At 37.2% G+C, this 27,901-nt stretch overlaps 1 protein-coding gene across 4 annotated transcripts in view; it reads left to right on the top strand.

The window, feature by feature from the left end:
* Positions 1-24,104: 24,104 nt before the first annotated feature.
* The window catches only part of LOC120777483 (protein bric-a-brac 2), an 86,861-nt gene continuing 83,064 nt past the window's right edge, over positions 24,105-27,901 (top strand). For 2 of the 4 annotated variants that reach the window (XM_040108819.1, XM_040108816.1), the window contains exon 1: positions 24,105-24,774. The gene's annotated coding sequence lies outside the window, so the exon portion shown is untranslated. The remainder of the gene's footprint in view (positions 24,775-27,901) is intronic. The other 2 variants (XM_040108818.1, XM_040108817.1) reach the window with 2 other exon arrangements.

Here is a 27,901-nt window from a genome sequence, read left to right as displayed (position 1 = left end):
GATAAGCTGGCCGACAGGGGTAACGCTCGAAAATTCTACGAAAAAATGCGGCGGCTTACAGAAGGTTTCAAGACCGGAGCATACTCTTGTAGAACCCCCAAAGGTGATCTAGTCACTGATGCCCAGAGCATAGTTAAATTATGGAGGGAGCACTTCTCCAGCCTGCTGAATGGCAGTGAACGCACAACACCAGGAGAAGGAGAACCCGATTCCCCAATCGATGACGATGGAGCAGACGTTCCATTACCCGACCATGAAGAAGTTCGAATAGCAATTGCCCGCCTGAAGAACAACAAAGCGGTAGGGGCCGACGGATTGTCGGCCGAGCTATTCAAACACGGCGGCGAAGAGCTGATAAGGTGCATGCATCAGCTTCTTTGTAAAATATGGTCGGACGAAAGCATGCCCAACGATTGGAATTTAAGTGTGCTATGCCCAATCCATAAAAAAGGAGACCCCACAATCTGCGCCAACTACCGTGGGATTAGCCTCCTCAACATCGCATATAAGGTTCTATCGAGGGTATTGTGTGAAAGATTAAAGCCCACCGTCAACAAACTGATTCGACCTTATCAGTGTGGCTTCAGACCTGGAAAATCAACAACCGACCAGATATTCACCATGCGCCAAATCTTGGAAAAGACCCGTGAAAGGAGAATCGACACACACCACCTCTTCGTCGATTTCAAAGCTGCTTTCGATAGCACGAAAAGGAGCTGCCTTTATGCCGCGATGTCTGAATTTGGTATCCCCGCAAAACTAATACGGCTGTGTAAGCTGACGTTGAGCAACACCAAAAGCTCCGTCATGATCAGGAAGGACCTCTCCGAGCCGTTCGATACCAAACGAGGTTTCAGACAAGGTGATTCCCTATCGTGCGATTTCTTCAACCTCCTTCTGGAGAAAATAGTTCGAGCTGCAGAACTAAATAGAGAAGGAACCATCTTCTATAAGAGTGTACAGCTGCTGGCGTATGCCGACGATATTGATATCATCGGCCTCAACACCCGCGCCGTTAGTTCTGCTTTCTCCAGGCTGGACAAGGAAGCACAGAAAATGGGTCTGGCAGTGAACTAGGGCAAGACGAAATATCTCCTGTCATCAAACAAACAGTCGTCGCGCTCGCGACTTGGCACTCACGTCACTGTTGACAGTCATAACTTTGAAGTTGTAGATAATTTCGTCTATCTTGGAACCAGCGTAAACACCACCAACAATGTCAGCCTAGAAATCCAACGCAGGATAACTCTTGCTAACAGGTGCTACTTCGGACTGAGTAGGCAATTGAGAAGCAAAGTCCTCTCTCGACAAACAAAAACCAAACTCTAAGTCACTCATAATTCCCGTCCTGCTATATGATGCAGAGGCCTGGACGATGACAACAACTGATGAGTTGACGTTGCGAGTTTTCGAGATAAAAGTTCTGCGAAAGATTTATGGTCCTTTGCGCGTTAGCCACGGCGAATACCGCATTCGATGGAACGATGAGCTGTACGAGATATACGATGACATTGACATGGTTCAGCGAATTAAAAGACAGCGGCTACGCTAGCTAGGTCATGTTGTCCGGATGGATGAAAACACTCCAGCTCTGAAAGTATTCGACGCAGTACCCGCCGGGGGAAGCAGAGGAAGAGGAAGACCTCCACTCCGTTGGAAGGACCAAGGAATATCCAATTGGCGCCACGTAGCGAAAAGAAGAAACGACTGGCGCGCTGTTGTTAACTCGGCTATAATCGCGTAAGCGGTGTCTACGCCAATTAAGAAGAAGAAGAAGAAGAGGGAATTATTGGTCCAGATTTCTTTAAAAATGAAGAGAGTCATAATGTTATAGTCAATGTGGAACGCTCTAGAGCCATGATTAATGACTTTTTCATGCCTAAATGGAAGATTGGACAACCTTTGGTTCCAACAAGATGGTGCTACATGCCAAATAACGAAAGAAACAATCAATTTATTTAAGGAAACTTTTGCAGATCGCATTGTCTCTCGTCGCGGACAAGTGGCGTTTCCTCGAAGACCATGCTTTTAAACACCACTAGAATTAAGAAAAGCTCAAGACGATGGACGTTTTGGATGAGAATGTATCGGCGAGTTTTGTTGGTATTATTTGAACTTGCCGCGATGGTTACTTGCTCCAAATGATTTCTAAAACATATTTTCAAACCCTTATTTTTTAATAAAGTTAAGTTCTTGACCTTAACAATAAATTAAAAAATATAGTGCTCTGACACTCATTCTTTAAAATTTACAGCCATTGTTTTTATATTTATAGTGCTTGATTTCTCTATCTATGTACATATGGGCATTTTCACGGTAACGGACGCAACATTCGTACGCTTTTAAGTGCGTCCAAACCAAAGAAGACAAAGGAAAAATTTATATATATTGACATTGTTTTGAAGGGCTGACGCAGTACTAGATTTTAATATATACGGGAAGGTTCTACTACAAATAAGTACGTAGTTATAAGCAATTATAAAGTGATACGGACGCGACAAAAATAGAAGTTTTTTTGAGGCGCATTCAGAAATATACAAAATTCAGCAAATTAAGGATTTATATGTATATAAAAATATATATATTAATAAATGCGAACAGATGACTGTTATTCGTAGGTTTATGAAATATGTTAATTTTCTCTTAGTTTTTTTTAATTGAGTATAGAAGAAATACGGACGCGACATAACGGACGCGACAAAATCTTCCATGAACAAAGAAATACAATTTTTTCATTATAACACTTCAATTTTATTGAAAATTAATCAAAACAATAACGTAAATTAAAAATTCAAGTAACATTATTGGTAACTCCTTTGTACTGGTTTTGTAATATATTGATAATTTTGGAAATAAAGCAATAAACGTCGAATTTACTGTGGGTCAATCTATCACTGATAACAGCAAAAGACTTGGTTTCACCAAGAACCCAAGCTACGCACGTAAACACTGTTACTTGGCTATAACTAAAGTGGGCATCTTGAACTTCGTTTTGGAATGTCAAGCGATAATTTTCAGCAAAATCAACTTGCATAACAATTTCATTAGCTGTTACATTTTTTTTTTTTAGTTTCAAAGTAATTTTGTTGGTGACGTTTAACAAAACAATGCATTTTAAAAGCTGGTAGCTGAATCTCTATATCATGAATTAAGTCGATTAATGGACCAATAGTGTAGTTTAAAGTTATGCGATCATCTACTTTTCTCCACTGTTTCCATTTGATTTGCGTATTAAATTTATTAATAAACTGTATTGGCACTAGATCGTCTTTAATATCGCGTACACAGCTGTCACAATTATTAGCCATGCAATTTTCATTCATAACGTCGCAGCAAACTGATGTAAGAAATAATTCAGCTTTGGCAGGAATCTGCGGTATAATCTTTGCACAGCCTTCTAGTAGAAAAATAAAATTTGCATGGTACTTACAGACACACATATTGTGTCGTAAATTATTGATTAACTGAATGTAAGTTGGCTTAGAACGAATAAAAATAGTTTTGCAGACTTTTTCTTCGGTATATTCGGCTTTGAAAAGTTGATATGCTTCTGATTAAGGTCATAAGCATAAAACGTTTTGAGACCTACTTTCCCATTGATTATCATTGTATCCTTTCTCCCAGGAGCTTGAACGCTGATTCCATCTTGCAAAAAGAATTGTTCAATTAATTTTTCGCGCATCTGGCTTTTTGATGACTTAGTTGTATTTTCATTCATCGTTTCTGTTGGCTTAATATATTTATTGCATAAAGATTTGAGGATAGCTATTTTTCTATTCAGGTTTTTAGGTAGCGCAGCCTCAACTTTTTTAATTGCTTTTCCCATCGTTTGTTTACAGCTGTAAATTTCGCAATTCAAATTGTCAATATTATTTATGCTCTTTTTTTGCCGCAAAACTTGCTACCTAACACGGTCCTTTTCTTTTTTCTTTTCTAATAAATTGCTATCACTTTTCATTTTTTGCGATAATCTTTTTCGGTACTCTTGCTTTCGTTTTGCTTCTTTCTTCTTGTATTCCTGCCATTTCTCGACGTTTTCTTTCATTTTCTCTCTATACTTCATTGTTATTGCTTTTCTTGTTTCTTTTGCCGTTTTTGCCATCAATAAAATTTTAATTTTGTGCAATTTCTACGACTTTATTTAATATTTAAGGTTTACGGTAACGGACGCGACGAATTTCAAACACCAATAAATTTTATTAATCGTTTTTGCCGAGAGCCAATTATTACTTTTTAAAAGTGAAATGATGTATCTGCTTTTAGTCTGAAAGCAATTTACACTTCAACACTTTGTTCACTAATGAGAACAAAAATGATGTTTTTCGGTAACGGACGCGACATATGAATATAAGCGAAGCAAACACTAAAACTACCGTTATTCGATCTCCACTCAGTCTGTCTGCTTGTTGAACATTATGCCACTATCAGCAGAAGATTTTTAAATTATAAAAACATCACAGTATTACTTTTGAATTAGGGAATATAACAGGAAAAACGTTGGTATATTTGGTCAAAAGTCAGATTTTTGTAAAATTTTTTTGTATTCGTTGTATATTTCGGCTCAGAATTAGAAAAGAAAATAAAAAATTCCTTTATATTTATAAAATAAACACATTAGAGATTTATTATTCATCAACAAAAAGTTTTCAGGAACTGTTTGAATTTTGCAGGCGTGGTGGACCTTTTTGTGGAAATGCCCATATGTATAGTATATCTAAATATCGTTTGCTCATTTAAACAAATCATTTTTTCTAATTCTCTCGTGGTTGCACATTTGCTCAGTAACCACCTCTACTTTCGATTTTGAAACTTAACTTCCCATCTAATGACCGACTTTAAGAATAAGCAAAAATGCGGGCAACCATCTTCCAACTTCAGTTTGGTTTCGTTCTCTGTTTTATTTTGCATTTAGTGCGCTAGTCAAGGTCAAGCAGCAAATGAGTGCATTTGTTGTCTGCTGCCAACTGATTTGACAGACAGAATTTAACCGCAAAAGCATTTGCGAAGTGGGAAAAAACCCACTTTTATCATAAACGACTTCTTTACCGCAAGCAAAAAATTATGCCGAACAAAGGATTGGCACCATAACAGTTAGATGTCTATGGAACGCCGTTGCAACACACGTTCACTGCTCACTAATGCATACATACATATGCAGATATAATGTATTTGTGAACTGCCTGACACCCGGCGTCCGCTTTGGGTGGCTTTTTGTCGCCTTCAATGACGTTCAGCATTATCCATTGCATGTGCTTATCTTTAGTGATTTTATAAAGTGGGTAATGCTGCTGCCCTCCTTGTCCATTTAGTGGGCTTCCTTCATTTTCACGCGAGGATGAAAAAAGAAACCTGAAGCAAATTCGACTTGGTAGTCTCCTCTATACACATACTTATACATAGATATAAATGGTTATATGTGTATTATTTGTCTGTCCATGTGCTGCGTAGCAGTAAATGAGGAGACCTTACACAAATACTCCGCTTAAGCATAAATGGATGTGAGTAGTAATTTCGCGGGGACTGTCACAACCATATGCATGTGTTGGTGCTGCGAAAAAAACAAAGAAAAAGTGCAAAAATAAGTGAAAAAATAGTGCGGTAAAAACAATTAAAACATGTTACAATTAGCAGATTAGAGATTTTAATTGTTGGATTAGGTTTTGTCCTGCACTTGAGCGCCCATAGCTTAGTGTGGTGATAATAGTTGAGTGGTTTCGAGGATTATCAAGCGGAGATCAGATTACAAAGCAGTGGTAGAAACAAGAAGTAAAAAAAACATTACATACTTTCAAATTTAACCTTAAATGTGCAAAACTTGTTATTTTCCGAAGATCGACGATGGATAACCATTGTGCGTATAAAATCAGGCTCAAATCTAGTTACTTACCATCTGAGCAAAATTGAAAAACATTTCATCAAGCATATTTTGCTCTCCTCTACTCAACGTAATTTTTTGCAAAAGATGCAGGTCTATTGGTAAACATTAATCAAAAGGTGTCAAGTCAATCTATAAGAGATGTTGAGATCCTTTTATTGTTTTATTTAATTTTGTAACATCTCTGTTATATTATATATATTGCTTTAAATTCTCAAGCTGATCAGAGTAATAGTTTTGGAGATAAAGGCTTAAAAAGTTGCGCTCTCGAGTTCAGCGTTCTATTGTCACTTAAAACTTTAAACGTTTTTTTCGCGAGACTGTTTTTTCAAAGTCGGTTGTCAAGATTTCTCGAGAACTACTCAACCGATCTTAAAATAATATAATAAAATAAAACATAAGACCTTGGAGGTCTTGGAAATTTTTGTTCAATTACAACTATTGAAAAAACAAAAGCGTCAAAAAGTTATCACAAAAATTTGAATTTTTTGTAAAAACATATGTTAAAGCTACAATTTTTATGTTTTTTGTTTTTCCTTCGTCCAATACCTAGTTTATGGTTTTAATTAAAAGAAATTCTGCTATTAACGCTGAGATAACTTTTTATACTCTTCCAACCTGTCGCTACAGAATATTAAAGTTTTGTTCACCTTACAGCTACACGTATCACTAATCGAGATAGATACATATAGGGTTATACATATACATAAATGATCAGGGTGACGGGAAAAGTTGAAATCGGGGGGACTGTATGTCTGTTCGTCCGTGCAAGCTGTAACTTGAGCAAAATTTGAGGTATTTTGATGAAATTTGGTATGCGGGTCCCTTAGTATAAAAAATGTGGCTTGTTAATAGCATACATATATGTAGTGTTGGCAAAAATAAATAAAATCGGATCGATACTATCCCCGCTCTCCGAATGTGTGAATTATGCCGAATATGCCGGTCAGTGTACATATGAGTTATATATAGTATTTGTATATATAAAATTGTTTGGATTCCGATCATCTGGTTGACGTTTTACACCATAAAGTATTTCCGTGACATGATTCCTGTAAGTTGCAAGAGTATAAAATCTTCGTTTGCACCCGTACTTAGCTCTTCCTTACTTGTTTTAAGAGAAGTGGAGCTACGCCTAGCGTGAGCAAATTTTTCGTGATGGTTCTTATCCAGAATTGTTATGCATGTTGTGAAGCCTGAAGCTGAGTATTTGCCCACACAGATTCTAGTTCAGAAGAAAGTAATTAAGGAGAGTATTATAGTTTTGTTCACATAACGGTTGTTTGTAAGTCCTAAAACTAAAATAGTCAGATATAGGGTTATATATACCAAAGGGATCAGGGTGACGAGTAGAGTTGAAATCCGGATGTCTGTCTGTCCGTCCGTCCGTCCGTCCGTGCAAGCTGTAACTTGAGTAAAAATTGAGATATCATGATGAAACTTGGTACACGTATTTCTTGGCTCCATAAGAAGGTTAAGTTCGAATATGGGCGAAATCGGCCAACTGCCGCGCCCACAAAATGGCGAAAACCGAAAACCTAAAAAGTGTCATAACTAAGCCATAAATAAAGGTATTAAAGTGAAATTTGGCACAGAGGATCGCATTAGAGAGGGGCATATTTGGACGTAATTTTTTTGGAAAAGTGGGCGTGGCCCCGCCCCCTACTAAGTTTTTTGTACATATCTCGGAAACTACTATAGTTATGTCAACCAAGCTCCATAGAGTCGTTTCCTTCAGGCATTTTCATATACAGTTCAAAAATGGAAGAAATCGGATAATAACCACGCACACCTCCCATACAAAGGTTATGTTGAAAATCCCTAAAAGTGCGTTAACCGACAAAAAACGTCAGAAACACTAAATTTTACGGAAAAAATGGCAGAAGGGAGCTGCACCCAGGCTTTTTTTAAAAATTGAAAATGGGCTTGGCGTCGCCCACTTATGGACCAAAACCATATCTCAGGAACTACTCCACCGATTTCAATGAAATTCGGTATATAATATTTTCTTAACACCCTGATGACATCTACGAAATATGGGTGAAATCGGTTCGCAACCACGCCTTCTTCCAATATAAAGCTATTTTGAATTCCAGCTGATGCCTTCTTTGTATAATACGAGTATAAACATTAGGAACCAATGATGATAGCGGAATAAAACTTTACACAAATACGGTATTTGAAAAATATTTAAATGGCGGATAATAATAAAAGCTCGATTATCACTTTATCATGCGAGAGTATAGAATGTTCGGTGACACCCGAACTTAGCCCTTCCTTACTTGTTTTTAGATGCTTTAAGTGTGGACGAAATTGTTTACTATATTGTATTGTGTGACGAAACACCAGTGTATCTTCTTCTTTATTGACTTGGTTGTTTAGTATTGAGCAATTATGTATGATGATTTAATCCTTGGTTTCAAGCAAATATTCGATAAATTCGTCACAATATTTCCAAACTTGGAAGATGGAGCCACAAACGATTCTTTTACATAACTAGTGACAAAAAAAGCCCGGAAATTTAGGGTAAATTATATTTCAAAAATAAAATTTGCTAAGTTGGCAGGACTGTCCTTAATTGCTATGCCAAATATGCAATTGGAATGTCCAGTTACTTAATTGGGAAGGTGCCGCTGCCCGGCTTGTTGATGTTCTCGTGAGAGTAAAGGCTAACGTCACCGCCGTCTACGATGGGCGATGGACAGGAAAAGGACTAAGACGATTAGGTTCTTTCATACTATACTATAGAGCCCATATAAAGGAGTTCAAATTCGGTGTGGCTTCCTGGTGGGAGATAGACTCCGACGTCTATCCACAATCCGCATCAAAGCGAAGTTCTTCAATATATCGCTAATTTACCCTCACATCTCAGTGGAAGAGTAGGACAATGCTTTCTATAAGCGGTTGGAGCGCATTTAGGAGCGCTGACCTAGATTCCAGCGCAGGAATATTCATCAAGCTACTTGGCTGTTTCGGGATCGAAAAGCCCCCAACCAGATCATGTTGTGACATCCCCGAAAAACTAATAGGGAAAAACCTCTCCAAGCTGTTTGATACAAAACTAGGTTTCAGACAAGGCGATTTCCTATCGCGCGACTTCTTCAATCTACTCTTGGAGAAAATAATATGATCTGCAGATCTGTATAGAATAGGATTAGAAGATTGTCTTCTATAAGAGTGTCCATACATTTCTATAAGAGGTATTATTGGCCTCAAAATCCGCGCCATTCGTTTTGCTTTTTCTAAACTGGACAAGGAAGCAAAGCAAATGGCTCTGGTAATGAATGCGGGCAAGAAGAAATATTTTATATCGTCATACAAACAGTCGTCTTGGCTCCTACGTCACTGTTAATAGTCATAACTTCGAAGTCGTAGATAATTTCGTTTATCTTGGAAACATCATTAACACCAGTAACAAAGCCAGCCTCGAAACTCAACGCATAATAAGAAGAAAAAAACGACTGACTAAACTCGGCTATAACTGCGTAAGCGATATCTACGACAATAAAGAAGAAACAGATATTTTCAAAACCCAATTTCTATCATCAGAGATGTGGATAGACACTATGATGTGGAATCTTAATCTTATACTAACTCTAGTGAAGAATTTGACATTCCTCAATTTTTTGGTCACCTGCTTCCATTTGGAACGAAGGGAAGAAAGCAGTATTCTTTAGTAACATTATTCTGTTGTTAAATAATTATTTCTTATTTAAATATTTTTTTGTATAAACTTCTTAAAGTTTCTATAAAGCTAGCTCAAAATTAGCTCTATAATGAACAAAGTATACAAGGTCTAATAATAGCAATTCTTTTGAGGTCTGAAAGTAAGGATGGTTGTTCACGGATCCTTAACCTTATGAACTGAGAGGGCCAGCTGAAGTGATATGTCATGTCACATCTTCGATAATAATGTATGAAAATTGTCAAGGGTGGTAACTTCATTCCTTCAAATTAAATTAAGTTTTCAAATAATCGCAAATATTCGCGTTACAAAGATCTTATAAGATCTATATAGATAAGGTGGAACTTACCACCCACCTAGCCACCACTATCTCTATATCCCTTAACATTCTAATCACTTTTGCTGTAATTCCCGCAGATGCCTATTGTTGTGCATCGAAAGCATTTGCATTGGATGTGTGTGTGTAACTCATATTTTCTTTACGGCGCTTTGCAAACTAAAATGGTAATTTATGGCGTTCTTCCTTGTTGATGCCGCTGCTTTTTGATTGTTTTATTGTTCACTTGCTGATTTTGCGTGGTGCGTGAGTGCTGTTGTTCTATTTTTGCTGCACATGAGCAGCTTTCAAAAGGATTCAGCGTTTTCCACCTTCAATATATCCCTGCTATTCCGGACAATGGACTATTGCTTTCACAATTCAGTTGGATGATTTCGAGCTTCTTAAATTAATAGTTTTCGCGTAACCCGATACAGGGTGCGGTAAAGGTTAATTCATTCTACCCAAAAGATTTAGGAATTTCCTTGGTTTACCACGTCATATGATTAACACGAATAAGCTACTCCCGTAGCATTTCATTTTGCTATTGCTACCGCTCTCACTTTGTCGGGAGCCACAGCACATACTTTTACTTTGTTATGTTATGGCTCTGCTGTGGTTCCCGACAAAGTGAGAGCGGAACCGATCTTCTTCTTATTCTTTATTGGCATAAACACCGTTTACGCCACTTTAACAACAGCGCGCCAGTCGTTTCTTCTTCTTGCTACGGGGCGCCAATTGGATATTCCAAGCGAAGCCAGGTCCTTCCAACGGAGTGGAGGTCATCCTCTTCCTCTGCTTCCCCCGGCGTGTACTGCGTCGAACACTTTCAGAGCTGGAGTGTTTTCGTCCATTCGGACAACATGACCTAGCCAGCGTAGCCGCTGTCTTTTAATTCGCTGAACTATGTCAATGTCGTCATATATCTCATACAGCTCATGGTTCCATCGCCGTGGCTAACGCGCAAAGGACCATAAAGGGGGGTCTCTCATCCGAGGCTGTCGATAATTTTTCATTGATACTGTACTGAACAGATAATCGTCAATTTGTCGGGATTTCAAGCAAGGAATCTCCAGAAGTTATACACTCATTCAATTCGACGGTATATTCTGCTACGGGTTAATTTTCTAAAAATTTATCGGTTTTGTGAAGGCTTCTTATTTAAGCATTGCAGAACTTTTATTTGTTGCCAAGGGCAGGGATACACATCACATTTTAAACAGGTAGCTTGATCACTACAGCGGTGAATTGTTAGTTTCGTTAGTTAAAACCGATGGGAACTCCAATTTTCTTATTAAAACCTAACCTAAGCCTAGTCTTAATTTGGTATTGATTACTATTTAAGTTGGATGTTTTAATTCTCTCAGATATGGTAATATGGCTCAGGGAATTTCGACGAATTTCGTGGTCTTATTTTGAGTGGAGACAGTCAAAAGTTTTTTAACACACAAAAATATCAATGGGTTTGAAAAATTTTTGTTCCTGGATTCAATTTCCGAAAATAATTCGTAGAATTCTAGAAAATTTCGAAATCGCAGGTTTTTCAAAGCAGCACATTTCCTTACACCAAGAAGAATATTTTTCCAAATTTCTCTGTGCAGGTACACCCTTTAACATCTCAACGCATTCTTTGAACGCAACGAAACTTGTGGAGGCGCATAAACAAAACGGCTTTAGATTGCAGTGTGCAAACTTGGAGCTCGATTGAATTTATTTGCGTTATTGCCACAAGCAAACGTCGAATAACCAACAAACGAATTCGTCGACTGGCGAAGGTAATGAAAAGCGGACAGTGCAAATGTGTGTGCAATGCTTTGCAATCCTTTGCAGAATCGCATTTCCTGTTCCTGAGCCGAGGTGGCCATGTTTCTTCCGCTTATTCCTCAACGGCGGCGATTTACAGGGGCCGCCAATAAAAACGAAGCAACAACAACAAAACTTAAAATAAAATCGCATATTGGGCTCGAAACGCACATCGCCATGCGTGTGCATGTGGGTTTTTGCTATACCGTTACTAGTGATTTCTAAACAAGGACCACGCATATACGGAGAGGCTAAAGCCGACGTAAGCTCGTGGAAGGGAAGATGGCCGAACCAGAGTGGCCGGACAAGTAAACATTAGCGCGCAGAGAAATCATTAGAATCCTTTGTGAAAGTGTGCGTCCAAGTTGAAGTAGGCTCGCGTATAACGCAATAAAGGAAGAAGCTGTGAGAAGGAAGAGGCGGACGCTGATGCGCCGGAAGCCAAACATGGCCAGTGCAGTGCAGGGTGCGTTGTAAAAAACTACAGCAACTACAACAAGCGTAATGGAAGCAAATACAATAACTAGGTGTGTACATATGCACATACATATATATATCTACATATGTATGCATGTATGTGTGCATATCTGAGCTTTTGGCCATGGCAAGCGACAGAGGCGAAATAGAAATAAAACTATGGCGGAAGAAAATCTAATGTCTGTTTGGAAAATTTTCGATTTTGCATACCGTTATATCCGCAGACCGGCTCCACACGCCGCAGATGCCGCAACCATATCTTCTTACTTGCCAGAAACAACAAACGCACAATCGGTGTCCGTGTGTGGCGCAGTTCATAGGCGCAGCATCCGCCAGGATATCGAGTGTCGTTGATGATTGTGATGACGACGACGATGGCGACGCTGTTGTTTGGGCTTCTACTAGTGCGGCAGAATAGCTAGGATGAGCAAAGCTGGCGCTATAGCCTGGCGCATGCATATGTATAAAAAACACGGCAGTGTGGCAAGTCCGAGAACAATCTCGAAAATTTCACTCCTTACCATACCCATAGGCCTTTTGCAGCTGACTTGAGTATTGCGCCCATCCATTGTGGGTGTGTGGGTGTGAGGGATTGTACGTACGTTGAGATAGCCTCGCATGTCCCTAGCAACTGCCACCAAGTGCAACGTTTTTGCGCGCTGTGATCTCTCTCTTTGCCTATGGCTTGTATGGATGAAATGTGGGGGGACGAAGAAAGGCTTTCTACAACTCTACATAAATGCAAATGCCCGTAAGTGTTCCAACAGAAATGGCAGTACAACCGACTAGTTTTGAAAGTATTCGCGTTTAATGACTAGTTTTCTGTATGAGTTCCTACAGTTCGCTTATCGCATTTTATTCTTTCCCAGATTATATTTTTTTACAATTAGCCATCAGCAAACAAAGCTCTTTGATCCGACCGTTAGATCCGAAGAGCTTAATTGAATTTATTATTTTGTGATAAATCGAAATGGAAACACAATGCTAGGTGATTCCATAAAAGGAAACTCCGGTCCCTCTCTGCATCGTCCCCAAAGACATAATCGTTATTAGGAAGAACACCATGCTAACTCACTTGGAATTGAGAGCAGAGATCTTGTGTATCAGACGGAGTGAAATAAAAAAGAAAACCATGAACTAGAGTCTTCAAGTCGAAGTTGATTGAATTAATGTTCTCGTACATCCGATGATAAAAGTTGAGTGCTGTATTAAAACGGAGGATGAAGAGGGATCAGCAGCTAATCGATTTAATAGCGAACACATAAATCTTCCGAACTATCAAAGTTCAGATCAAAAATTCTGCCGAAAGTGATATGTGAAACAGTAAAGCATATCGTCCACAATTCGTTCTGATGTTGCAAGTGCGTGGTACATTTGATCAAAATTTTAGTGGGTATTGGATCTTAAAAAAATAAACTTGATTCAGAAAAAATAACCCCTCGTAAATCCGATTAAAAAAGATGTAGGGGTTTCTGATAAAAAGTTTGTGTTAAGGATTTAATAAGGAACTCAACTGCATTTTGAGCATTGAGATATTTCTCTACACTGCACTAAGATAACAATGCTGTTTTTTCGCTCTCTCTGTCAACTTTTAATTTGAATCGTACCGGTAGTGGACCAGTCATTAGTATACTACACTTTACTCGCGCTCGTTCAGCCTTGGTTGCGTTCATTTCTCTTGGCAATGTCGTAATTTTGTAGGCTCTTATTTTTCTTTGTTTCAGTCGGTGGTTTATCGTTGGTGTCGTGCGAGTAAATGCGATTGGTGACAATTTTTTAATGCTGCTATTTTTTACGAGAAATTCGTATAATTTTACAGCGAAAGCTTATTTGCGTTAGTTTTGCACTGCATTTGCATATGCATATGTGTATGTGTGTGTATGCAAACATCGAAAAGATACATCGAACGTGCTTTGTACGGAAAAGCTGACATATTTTTCTTCGCTTTGTTTTGGTATGCATTTGGACCCCTTTGCCTTTTTGCTTTTATACGAATGATTTTTTTCTTTGCAAGAAATCTATATTCTAATGTGCTAATCGAAGAACAGATCTATACATACTTTTAGTTATATTGAAAACGTTATTAAAAAACAGTTGGATTTAAAATTCTGAATAAATTACGACAATTTTAGATATGAAGAAATTTGTTGCAAAAAGTACAAATATTCGATAGTCATGGAGGCTTTAACTGAGTCAGAAGAGAAAGGTAATATTATTTTTTTAGTGTCGTTTTTAAAAATCATCGTTTTGGTTAAAGAAATAAGAAGAAACATTTACTTCGGCTGCACCGAAGCTATAACATCCTCCTGAGGTACCTTTTTTACAGCATAAACGTGTAAAAAAGATAATCTAAATATATTCTACTCGTATAGTGGTTCGGTACCGGCGGTTCTGAAAAATTAGCAGCTCCCATAACTGAAGAAGTAAGGAATCAGTATATACAGGCGGACAAACGGACGGACATGGCTAAATCAATTCAGCATGTCGCGTTGATCATTTATAGGTCTCCGACGTTTCATTCTGAAAAGTTACGAACTTCATGGCAAACTTTATACATACATATGTATAGTATATCATATTCAGGGTATAAAAATATCGTCAAAGGAAGTTTTCAAAATATAATGGTGGAAGTTTTATAAATTATCCAATCAATACCTTGCATTTGGAAAAAAAATGTCTTTAATTCCTCCGAATAATTCACTTACAGAGAAGAAACCATGGGTAGTGTACTATGTAAAAGATATTTGTAATTTGCTAAACCCTTCTAAGCTCAGCTGGAATAACTTTTCCAAGCCCTGGGTAGGGGTTAGATGTATGATCTCTGTTTGATCGCACAGTTGGTGTTTTCTATTAGCTCCAAGTATTTTCCGGTTATTAGAAAGGTTCACATTATGTTCATTACTTGTTGAAAGAAGACTTAAAACTCAGGATAGGGTCTATTAAATGTGGAAACATCCATTTAGACGAGATCACAGTCAAATGAAGTTTTTCGACAAATTAAATGGGTTTCCTAGTCTAGAGGCCAGAATTGACGTTCGAAAAATAAATTAAAATTTCTGCCATACAATTCTTTATCTGTTTTTCTTAATATTTCGAGAGTATAAAGTAAAAGAATTGAATTTTAAAACTAATATTTTGAACCTTTCAATAACGTCTATTGTTGTTGCATAAAGTTCAAATTTCCGAAAGGGTTTTAATCAATCTTTGAAATTTTTAAAATGGTGCACAGCTTTTAGAATTTCTTCAAAAATTGATCATTGACTAATTGAAATTCAGTCAAGGCCAGATTTATTGATAAGAAAGGCGAGGTTAAGTTACGTTATTTGATAATAATTTGTATAAAACTTTAATTTTTGCAGTAACTGGTATGCTGGTGGCAGTTTGTTCAACTGAGTTCGAGGATATTCCTTTTTAAGAGGTTTTCTTACTTTTCCCCCGATATTGTCTTTAAATGAAAGATTTCAAATGTGTGCAAAGTGCCTATTGCTTTGGACATCTACGTCATATTACCAGCTCAGTGTACTGATGACCATCAAAAAGCTTTACAATTGCTTTACGTAAGTGGAAGTGTTCACTTCCTGTACTCTTCCAATTTTCTTATTCGTCGCTGTTAGTTTTTCGCTTCTACACAACCCATTCCGTGGAGGTTAACTTTGAAGCGGATGTCGCTGCGGTTGTTGGTGCTGGCTGGATTTCTTTTTAATCGATTTTCTGTCGAGCACCTCAATTTGTCCACGCTGTACACACTGATTCATCTCTCAATAATTCCACTTTGAAGTCATTGCTTTCATCCATCAACTAACGCATCTTGGGCAGCCATTTTTCTTTTCTGACTCATTCCATCTCACTACTACTTCTTATTGACATTTTCTATTTTGTTTTTTTTTTTTTTGTGCTCTATTTTTCGCTAACTCTTTGAGTCGGAAACAGTTTTCATTTCCTATTTGAATGTTAGATTTTTCCTTTTCACTTTTTTCGTATTTTTTATTGCAACAACATAGATGTCTCTTAGTGTTTTGTTTAAAGCAATTGAAGAATGTAAATTTCAAGGTTCGATGTATACATTCGCAAACAAAATTTATAGCTTCTTAAAGATTTCATGGCAGTTGAAAAAATTATGAGAACATGTTTTGTCGATGTTTCCTTTTTAAAATTTCTGTACAGTTACTTTGTTGCATGAAATTAGGGTTTAGATTTAGGTTAAAACCTCGCCTTTTTCTTGAATTGCAGCTTTAGTTATTACCCGAGCGATCCAAATGGTGATATATAGTTATTCCGACTACTATTAAACTTTACGGCGCGTTTTTCGGGAGCTTTTCAGATAATAGAGATAACCTGTATTGTTAAAATGGTAGATGCAAAAGTGCGTATTAGTCAAAGCATTTTCGTCCACACTCTCGCAACCCTCAGTCTATGCTCTCAAATTAAATAAAATCGAGTAAATACCGAGTAAATATTAAGACTTCTAACCAAAAGTATGAGCACCTCCATCCGCTGCCGTCCCATATAGCTGCTCGAGATCAATGACAGATCCATCGATCGACGATCCACTCATCACGTCCGAAGGGACGGAGTCGATTTCCAGAGTCGTTTGGGCTTCGCACCCCTTCTCCTCCGTCACTACTGGAGTTTGTGCCGCTTTCGTTTCTTGCCAAGAAGGCAATACTTTATCATAAATCGAAGTAGTAGCCTTTAATGAGAAATGTTCACTTAAATTGTTTTCTACGCTGAATTTTACCTCGATCGGAAATTTCAACTATAATCTTGCGAGTCTCCTGCTCTTACGATACATAATATAACCTTAAAACCCCTTCGTAAGACCTCTAATTTCTTAACAGCGGATATTTGAATTACTGTAAATAGGTAATATTAAGTTTGTTACACCCAAAATGAAACGTCGGAAACCCTATGATGCAAATACATACATCTTTAAATAATCAAACATGTCCCCCTGTCTGTATATAAGTGACTAGTCCCACAGTTTACCGGATATCGATCTGATCATTTGTCATAACTCTCGATATTGAACCCCTATAAGATATACATATCTGTTATATAAACTGATCGATCAAAATCAAGCCTCTGCATGGAAAACTTTTTTTATTTGACAGGAAATATTCTTAAAGTTTGGCATAGATTATGGCCCAAAGCAACGCAATCTCTGATCATTTACTTTATCGGACCACTATAACAGACAGCTATGATACAAAGTGACCGACCTACGACAGCCGGGTCTACGTAACCGGAACGGACCCGGATTTGTTTTTCAACTCAGCAGAATTCTACCGCTACAACATCAACACCAATCGATCAAAACCAAGATAAAGATGTTCATAAAATATATTTCTTTTTTATTAGTATCTGCTATAAAAAATGCATCTGTGAAGACCATTATATGTAGTTTCGTATCAGCCGAAGCTAACGTTTTTCTTGCTTATTTCTTCTATTCTTCAGAATTTATATTTCGAAAATTTGGTAGATTCGCACGGGAAGTTTCTTCACTTCCGATATCAATGGAATTAATACGTAGGTTGCTACATATATATATTTCTGGCCTAATAATGTAAATAGCCATATTTATCAACGAAAATGTTTTTTTTTTATTTTTTTTTTGTCGATTGCTGTTTTGTTTCAGGCTCATACGCATAGATCCATGATTCGTCACCTGTGACGATCTTATAAACGTCTTTTGAAGCACCGCGATCGTATTTTTTCAGCATTTCTTTACACCAATCCACACGAGCCTTTTTTGAGCGATTGTCAAATTGTGCGGGATCCAACGAGAACAACCCTTTTTTACGGCCAGATGTTCATGCAATATCGAATGTAATGCATAGGCATGCCTCTATCTGAAGGTATGTTACATGACGGTCTTGCATTATCAGTCAGAAAGTTGTGAAAAATGATCGCACGAAAATGTTCACGAGTTAATTCCATTTTTTGGCCGAGATGAATTTTTTAATTCCCTGTAAATAAAACAATTCACGATTAAATGACAAAACGTTCTGAGTGATGTTACGCTAAAGAATGTCAAACTTTCCAATGGAAATGTCAGATTGCACCTGGCAACACTCAGTGTTGCCCTAGGCCAGAATATATATAGCAGCCCTCGTAACATTCTGACTTAATGCAAGTGAAATGAAAAAAATGCGCTCCTATAATAATTAATATTTTAAGCAAGAGAGAGACTAAGGTCAATGGAGAGGTGAGATCACTTATTTATTTATAATTTAGTTACATCATTTTAGATTCCGACCACTTCGTAGAAAATATGGTTTAAGCAATTTATTTAATGGCTTGAGTCATCATTAATAAATAAATTCAGAGATTTGCTGCGCTCAAACCTCTGCATTTTATTCAAAGTTGTCATTTGCATTAAAATTGCTTACACAATAATATAATAATAATAATTATAACCTTTAGTCAAATTTACTTAAAACAATATATAATTTATAGATTTCTTAGAAATAGTCATCGGCGCAAGTGAGTAAATGGAGAGTACACCTACTTTTTCTTGACTAATTGCGATAAGTTGCACTTTGTTGTTGTAAACAAGCCGGACAAATCAGTCACCCAATGCTAACTCACGCGCAATCAATCTGTGTAAATTATAGTTGTTGTTGCTGGTGCAGTTGTTGTGTAATAAAATATCGAATTTATTGAAATTATAAATTTGCTTTAGGGGCGGATTTTGTCGCCAATCAACGGTGAGTGGGCTGCAACATTCGAACAGGAAATAGCAACGACAACAACATCAAGCATATACGCGAATTTAAATATGAAAATTTACGCAATGCCAACAACAATTGTGTGTGCAAAAAACTAGCAACAACAATTATATAAATATGCATGCAATAGCGCATGGCATTGGCTAATGCATTACTGTTGTTGCTGTTGTTGTACTGCCGTAAAGTTTTTGTTGTATTATATTAATAGCATGTGTTGTTGTGGTTGTTACTGATTGCCCACAAGCGAGCACGTGGCATTGGTGACAACAACGACAATAGCAATAAAACTAACAACAACAATAATAACAACAAACACATATTCGAGCATTGTGACCACCTACTATATACCCTGCACCACGAGCACCACCAGTTTAAACAACAACAACAACACTCATCACACACACACACACATATCGTTGCGTTATAACGCCTTCGTGTCCAGCGCCTACCACTTTTCCCCTATCCGACGTCTGCTCACACTCCCCACCGACTGTGCGATTCGTACATTCGTTTACCAAACACGGGAAATTCATTTTTAGCGCCGCCTACCGTGTGACGTCAGGACGTTGCTTTGTTGTTGCTTACTCTCTCCATTTGCGGGAATGCACAGTGAAATAGTTGTTGTCACTTGTGGTTGTTGCTGCTTGTGGAAACGGTTTTTTCAGCATACTGTTAATATGCAAACATGATTTTTGCTCTTTTTTCACAGCTCCAACATTGCCCCAGCACAACAAAAACGCCGCAGTTAAGAAGAGCCAACGAGCGAGAGCGACTGTGCCCAATGAACAAATGAGCGAAGCAATTGTATAGCACGTACCCAACAACAACACCAACGATATGTGCGAGAGCACGGGGCTACACCATACCACACACGGTTGCTGTTTGTGCTGCGTGGGGCTCAGGGCTTTCTTGTACGCTTGGCAATGCGACAGTCGCAGGTCGGATTTGGTAGGAGCCGTGTTGGCTGAGCACACATAAAAAGTACACTCATTCCCTGCTATGTGCAACAACAACTACAAGCACACTGTGGGAGGCGTGGCTTAGCGTTGTTGTTCTTTTTCACAAGCAATTCTCCAACTCTGTGTCCACATTGAACGACTTGGATGGCTAAATAGACGGCAGCACATCGGCAACAAGAACAATTATGCAAGCTTTTTGCAAGCGATGGGCCAAACTATCGTCGTCGTCGTCGTAGTTGCCGTCGTTGTCGTCGACGATACCGCACAGCCATTGCCGACGAAGTGGAAGTGAAAGACTTTTTTCGTTACAGCAGCGCTCGTCGCTGTTGCTCTTCTCTTTCTTTCTTGCAGCTGCAGAAATGTCTTCAAGGTGGCTGGACGCAAACGCCTCTACCAAAACTACCATTGCAAAACTGGGCGCTGTTGCACCCGTCGACTGGTTTTTATATGTACGCTATCTATGTACATATGTATGTACATATGTACATATGTTTATGATACATATACATATGTAGATGAAGACGAATAAAACTACTTTTTGCATGCAGTTGGTCGCGTTGTAATTGCTTCGTTGTATGGGAAAGGTGCAGCTATTGGAGCCTACAACAATGTAGAATTTGCATACAAATGAATTTTGACTTATGAGACATTCATACACGCTTCTATGCACATATCTGCAATTATGTAAGCATATACATACATACATACGTACACACATAGAAGTATATACATACATACATATGTGTGTTTTTGCCTATTAATGAAAGTATAAAGCAGCTTACTCATGTTTAATATTAGATAGTAGCTTGTAGTCATATGCAAACATATATACATGTGTGTGTGTGTGTATTTGCTGCATGCATACAGATGTACGCCATTGGGTGGCCAACACATCACGCGAATATTATGTGGACTCTCTGACTAATTGAAATCATAAAATGATTTTTTCCATCTCTAAGATTATTTCGCAAAATTCGGAATCTCACTGGTAAATGGTCAAGGCTGAGGAAATATTCGAGGTTGCTGTTTATAGTAAAGAAAATTTTTCAATTTGAAAGTTTTGATAATCATATTATTTATATCGAGTTAGAATAAATGTGAGGCAAACAGATATACATATACGAATTTGATGGAAAACTTGACCAATGATTAAGATATCTGCATTTAAAGAAGTTTTAGAAAAGAACGTTTTTGAATTTGGAAGTTTGGATAACAATATTTAATTAAAAAATGTAAGACCAGCAATTAAATTCAATTAACTAAGGTTGCTAAGGTAAACTTGTTGATTAACAGGACCAAGGACCAAGAAAACAATTGTTTTCGAAAGACGAGCACTTTCCGTGGTTCGCTTCAAAAAAAACAAAAATTATAAGTTCTGCATTGTGGTTACCGGTTTTAACCCAGTTGTCTATTTTCACACTACGAAATATATTTTATCGGTAGATACCGTCCGTAGCCCCAAATCGATCTGCTGAGATATTATTTTGTACAATTATTAGTTTTTATCGAGTTTCTACATAAGTCGAGGGAATATATGACTGGAATTTTGTTGTTTCACCTCGACAACTATTTTTTTTCACTAAACGAGATTAATGAATATTATAATTTATATGGTTTTAGTATGGTTAAAATAAATATTATTAAAGGTGAATAGATATAAAAAGGAACAACAATAATCTAAATACCTTAGTTATATTGTAAGAATCTAAATATCTTAGTTATATAAATTACGTATAAATTTCTCAAAAAAGTACAACAAGAGGGAATCGTAACTCCTGGAATATCGCTTTGAATCGAGTTTCATTAAGATATGCATATATGTATATTATATAATAATTTACATCTAATTAAAAGCATTTAAAAAATCATATAAAACAAGAAAAAACAAACCTGCGGCTGCCCCCTAGCTATAATAATCTCCACAAGTGCATCTCTTATAGCAACTACATATGTATGTGTATAACTGAATTTCAAAATGTTACCGATCAACGGATTTCTACTTCCTTCTACCTCCAGGTTTGATATTAAGTAGTAGGAGATAATTATTTATACCAAAATTCAAAGATGAATACAGTCGCCGAAGAAATAAGGAGTCAGGCAGATGCCCACTACAAAAGGCTTAATGCACATGTGAACGAGGAGGCGAGAAATCTTCTTTTAGACACATGCTTCTCTAGTCGATTATGTCGCAAAAAACCACATAGCTTGGTTGGAAGCTAAAATATAAAGAAATTAATTATACTATATACCGTATATGTATGAATATTACTATTAATTTCTATGTAATTTGTTTTTAAGTTATTCAAATCAAACTGCTCGTTAGTTTTTGAAACTAGTTGTAGTGATATCAAACATTGTTAAAGTTTTAAAAATGTTTGTAATAAAAAAAAAATATTCAAGGTTAAAAAGTTTTCTAAAAACGTCTTGGTTTTGATCGGCCATTTTTACGATAGCTGTTCCGATATCGGCAGTTTCGATAAATGCGCAGCTTCTTGTGGAAAAAATGACATGTGCAAAATTTCAGATCGATATCTCAAAAACCGAGGGACAAGTTCGAGTTCATACATACGGATATGGCTAAATTGACTCAGCTCGTCACTCTGATCATTTACACGCAGTATGTGTACATTCCATAGAACCTGTTGAACCTGATGTTCCTTTTCGGTTGTTACAAACATCGTGGCAAACTTAATATATCCTAGTCGGGGATACAAAAATACTTTTCTGCTAAATTATAAAATTGTCCTTGGAGTATTCTAGTATCCCAGTAAACGCAGAAAATGTTAAAATAAATTTATAACTTACGCAGATTTGTCGGTAAAATATACGTAGTTACACATTTAAGATTTTTTTACAAATCTGACTTGGATATGGCATGCAGGTTTGTTCAGGATATTAGCATTAATATCAGATTTTACAAAACCCAAATAATGGGTGGAGCGAATGACTTTTGAAGTGATAGAAAAATTATCGAACTGAAATAATACTTAGGTGCAGACAAAAATTTATGAACGAATGAAGAATTTATAAGAAACTGAATATACAAAAAAATCATTAGAAATTTTATTCAGTATATTTGTGTATAATTTTTTATAGGCATACATTTTTTTCAAACAAAAATCTCACACTTTGTTTCAAAAACAATGGTAAATATCTTGCGTTAATGATCTTGATTTTTCTAACTAACTTTTAACCTACTTACATATACACTGTACATATATAGTATTTTTAAAATTATTTATAATTACTTTTCGCGGCAAAAAATACATTTATTTTAATCTTATTTCTGAACACGTTAATAATGTATGTTTGGGATTTCTTCAGCTCTGTTTTGTTCCTATATTGATGGATTAGAGATAGCAAAAGCATTTTGTAACTATGTAACTCTAATGCTGTTATCTAAACACTCAAAATTTTTATGAAAAATTTTGTAAATTATAGTTGGGTATATCTAATTCCGTAAGCTACATTTTTACTACCAAACAAACATCACATGAAGTGGTTTAATCTGCTTTCTATACATATATTTCTTGATTTTGCTTTCATAAAATAATTTTTGAAAATTACGAGGTTGGAAAATTATAAATTTCGTAAATTGTCTTAAGAAGAAATTTGCCAACTAATACATGTTAAATACATAAATTCAAATCAAAGTGTTCAAAAAATGCAAATAAAAATGCTCATCGGTGCTGAAAGATTTCAAATGTTCTCGACAATAATTATCTGCTCTTAAATATTTGGGCAATTCTCTGTAACCAAAAAACCTAAGCCAAACAAAAGCACAAATCTCAAAGCTGACGCAAAAGTAGCAGGGGTGTTTTGCCAACACACGGAATTATGAGGAAATGAAACAGAGAGCGAATGTAGCGAATTCGCCGTCAGCGCCACAAGATGCAGACACACAACCCCAAAGCGGCACGCAGCAGTTGTAGCAGAGGTATCATCAGCAACAACAGCAACAGCAGCCCACAAACGTAGCGGCAGTGCATTGCGTACGGAGAGAGAGAGCGTGAGCGCACACATGCAAAGAAGTGGCTTTCCGGCGCTCACGCACACCAGCACACGACACAACAGCTGAGCTGAAGCGGCTGCGAGCCACTCAAACGAACCCAATTGGCGAAGCAGGCGGCCTGCCCGCAGTGTGAGTGTCACGGGAGTGGGCAGCGCTGCTAGCGACGCTGCAAGCTGCAGTGTATCCACGTTCAACCGCAAACATTGAGTTTAATTCACGTACGCGAGTTCAGTTCGCATTCAACTGTTGTGTCGTGTCGTTCATCTGATTGAAATTGAATAGAATTAACGCCGACGAGAGTGTGTGAAGAAGTGATTTGCTTTGTGATGAACAGCAACCGTTTTGATTGAACGGCCAAAGCGACCGCGCGCACACATTTTGTGAATGAGTAAAGTAAATGTTGGATGCGATCTGTTTATTTTCGATGCGTTGCGATGTGATGTATGGCAACAGCCGCAGCATTAGTAATCGTGAAGCGCGCAACAAAATTTGCAAAAAAAATAATTGAAACAAAAACAAACCAAAATTTGTATAAACAAAATAATTTTGTGAAAATTACAAACTGTGAAGCAACTTGTGAATTTATAATAAATGAGTTTCTTGCAAAAAAAGTGAACCACAAGTGAATGACAAGTCTGCATAATTATTTTGTTGGCGTGAAAAAAAGTTTTATAAGAAATCGGTGAAAAAGTGATTATTTATGCGCAACGCAAACGGCGAAAATCGATTTTCAGAACAAAACATAAAATATGTATGTATGTATGAAACAAAAAATATATATAGCTACATATAGAGCAGTAACAAAACCGTATAAATAAAACTTAAATTAATGCGCGCAGAAAAAGCCAGCGCAGCAGTAAAAAGCTATGAACAGCAGTGAACAGTGAAAAAGTTTCCAGCGCTGCAGCGCAACAAATTTGTAATTTATTAATTTATTACACTTCAGTTTGCCAACGTTGTTGTTCGCCTGCTTCCGCCAGCCACCCAGGCTCCTTTATGTACTACTTGTACAATAATTGTTGTTATTGTTGTTACTGTTGCCGTTGCTGCCGTTGCCATTGTCGTTTCGCAGGTTCCTTTTGTTTTTATTGTTGTGCACATTGTTTTTCATCGCTTTTGCTGCTACCGTGCATGCCGTTGTTGTTGCATATTACAAGTATAAGCGTGTTTACGCGCGCCTTACAAACCAAAACCAGCTCCTCAATCAGCCACCCACCAAACAACAAACACACAGACGCGCGCGCCCAGGTTGCTACTGCCTCAGAGATTCAGACTCAGCCTCAGACACACAGCATAACAGCCTTGATGCTAAGGACAGCCGGATGTCCTTACTTTCATACGCTCGCCTCATTATTATAACGGTTATGGTACATAGTTGTCGGAGCTGTGCGTAGCTTTGTCTGTACATGTGTGCTTTTGTTTTCTTCGTAGACTGCGAAAGACGACGATCTTTGCAAACTTGCAGCCAGCCAGTCAGCCAGCCACCCAAAGGAGCCACTCAGCAGCGACACTGTGGAAATACATTTGTATACAAAGTGCTTGAGCCCAACCGGGCGGCAAGTGTATGAGGCCGCATTAAATACGCTGTCTTATAAAGTAGAAATATAAATAAAATAGAATCGTCTTCGTTTTTGGCTGAAAAGACGCTAAGAAAAAAGGAGGAGTGTGCCGTAGCAGCTAAGTTGAGTAAGTCGGATTTCCGACGCGGTCTGTTGTAATGCCGTGAGAGTGGGGCAACATTAATTAGTATTAACGGCGAGGATTGGGCTGGCGACAGTGTAGTAAACGGACAAGCAGAAAGGATGCACATAGAGGGCACAATGATAAAAGTTGTGTGAAATGAAGTACACCAAGACAATAAACAGGTTTTGGGAAATATTTAGGAAAGAGGTGTGTCGACAGTTAAACGCTTTCGTGCGAGAGTTAGAAGTAGCTAGAAAACAGATCTAGCGATTATTTAGAGAGATGAGAATGAGTGTTTTGGTAGGCTTTCTTGAGATGTGTTGGAAAGTTGGGCGGAGTTGAGTTTTTTGAAGAAAATTTGAAAATCTCAAATTTTATGAAGAAAAATTAAAGTTTTCGAAGAAAATTTGCAACCGAATTGTGAAGTGATAATACCCAAATATTTAAATAATAATACAATGAAAAGTAGAGAAAACCCTTGAAAAACAAGTAACAGGCTTAAAAAATATTAAAAATTTTGAAAACAAAAAAAATTTCTATCGCTTTGTTATGAAATAAAGTTAATTTCTTGGGTAAAATTATTTTTATTCAATTAGGGTTTTCACAAGTCTCATAAAGTTATAAGTTATAACGATTCGAAAACATAGCATTGAGAATTGTAAATGCGTAAGCTCATTTTCGTATGGAATCCAACAACAATTTTTTAAAACAAGTGTAAAAATTTATAATTTAAGATTTTACGATGCTTTACGACGGGTTGTGAGTACCCCAATTATTAAATTTTTAATACAAATTTTTTTTATATGAAAATTTTTTTTATCAAAAGTTAAAATTTTAATATTGAATAATACATTACTATATAGCAAAGTTTTTTTCAGACAAAAATGTATATGAAATGCTTACGTGAATAAAACTTCTTATTAAAATTTTTTTTCGCTTCACATTCATATTTTCATATTTTTTTGTTAAACATAAAATTTAAATCATATTTTTTTCGTATAAAAGTTCCATTTTTTTATCTAAAGTGTTTGCTTTTGTCACACTGTGCGTGCCCACAGTAATTGGTTGCCTAACAAAGGAGAAGATAAACGAACGAACTGCCAAAACTTTGGTGCAATTTATTATATTTACATATATACATATATTTATATGCTATAAGCGCAATGTATTTGGAGCCAAACCGATACACACTCATAACTACAAAAATACTCACATTAATAATCGTATAACCACATACAAACATACAGTGTATAGGAAGGCACTAGTAAGGACTCAAAAAAGTTTCAAAAAAGCGAAAAAATTGACAGTACGAATAAGAAGCGCAGCAACAAAAGCAATAAAGTAATAAAATTAATATAAAGCAGGAAAGTGGCTGCGCCATAGCATAGCGGAATTGCTTCAAACGGCAGCAGCGACTGTGGCAGCAGCATTAATAAATTAAATAAATAAAATAAATAAATACATGAAAGAAATTATTGACATACCACGCCATCGCAAGGCTATGCCACGCCACCATGCTACCACGGCACTCCTTGGTGGACCCAGCAACCAACAGCAGTAACAACAACAGCAATATATTTTTATGTGTCTCCACAATTATTTATTTGTGCCAATGTTCCTTTACATACATTATTGTTGTATGCGCATGTGTGCGTGAAGTTATATAAATATATACTTTACTTTTATATCAAATAGTAACGTGCGGCGGCATGTAGCAGTACATGCGTACATACATATATTTTAAATGCGCTTGTTGTGCGCTACATTATGCTGCGGCCACCCTTTGCCGCTCACTCAATTACTGCCACGAATTGTACGCTTGTACGCACGAATGTACAAATATTTGTATGTGTGTGTGTATGTATGTGCTACATACATAATTAATATAAATAACATTAAAATAAAATTAATAAATAACGAAGCAAAACAGCTGCAACAAAAACACCACCAAAATAGCCAAACGGTACGGCAGTAGCAGCAGCAGCAGCAGCAATAGTTCAGCAACATAATGCGTAGCGCTGCTGTACGCTTGTGCTCGAGATAAATTGCCCTGCGCTTGGGCGAGAAGGTGGCGGAGCTGCCGCCGCAGCAGAACCAGCTCAATACACAGTTATGTGAATCGTATTGGTTTCGTGTGTTTCGAGGCGCTTTTGTGTTTTGCGGCAACTTTTGCCTTTGCGGTCGCAGCTGGCAGACAGTTCACACCTTCTCGGAAAGCACGAGTAGCTATGTGCTGTTTGTTGCTGCTGTTGCTGTGGCTGTTCAATAAATGATTTTTATAGCATTCTGTTAGTTTTTTTGTTTTTTGCTTTTAGTGTCTTAATTGTTGTTGTTGTTAACGTTACCTGAAATTGTGTGTTTGG

This window comes from Bactrocera tryoni, chromosome 5, assembly GCF_016617805.1.
Source record: "Bactrocera tryoni isolate S06 chromosome 5, CSIRO_BtryS06_freeze2, whole genome shotgun sequence".
NCBI classification, from domain to species: domain Eukaryota; kingdom Metazoa; phylum Arthropoda; class Insecta; order Diptera; family Tephritidae; genus Bactrocera; species Bactrocera tryoni.
This window is presented reverse-complemented; position numbering and strand designations above follow the sequence as displayed.